The 311-nt window shown below is 37.3% G+C and overlaps 1 protein-coding gene across 6 annotated transcripts in view; it reads right to left on the bottom strand.

Moving 5' to 3' along the window:
• Nucleotides 1–311, bottom strand: part of LOC119587137 (programmed cell death protein 6-like) — a 9834-nt gene that overhangs the window by 3626 nt on the left and 5897 nt on the right. The window lies entirely within an intron of this gene.

The following is a 311-nucleotide window of genomic DNA, read 5'->3' as shown; positions in this document are numbered from 1 at the left end:
CAGCAGGGAGCACCTATCACCTTTGAAGTACAGAAGGTATTGATATTTTGAGAAAAGGGCACAATACAATCACTATTTTGCCACTCCTCACTCTTTCTTCCCTATTCCCTTTACATCCCTCTATCCTCATCAGAAATGGCCTACAGTCCTTTCCAGATAGGCATATGTTACCTGTGCACACTGTTTAAAAGGATACCTGGTAGGGATTGTCAACAAAATTTTGCTCTATTTGGATGCAATACTGGACTTATTTTACTGTATGTTCATCAAAATGTATGTAAAATATCTATGATTTCCATATTTTTCAAGTC

Source organism: Penaeus monodon, chromosome 22, assembly GCF_015228065.2.
Source record: "Penaeus monodon isolate SGIC_2016 chromosome 22, NSTDA_Pmon_1, whole genome shotgun sequence".
NCBI lineage: Eukaryota > Metazoa > Arthropoda > Malacostraca > Decapoda > Penaeidae > Penaeus > Penaeus monodon.
Note: the sequence above shows the minus strand (reverse complement) of the source record. Positions and strands in the feature narration are given on the sequence as shown.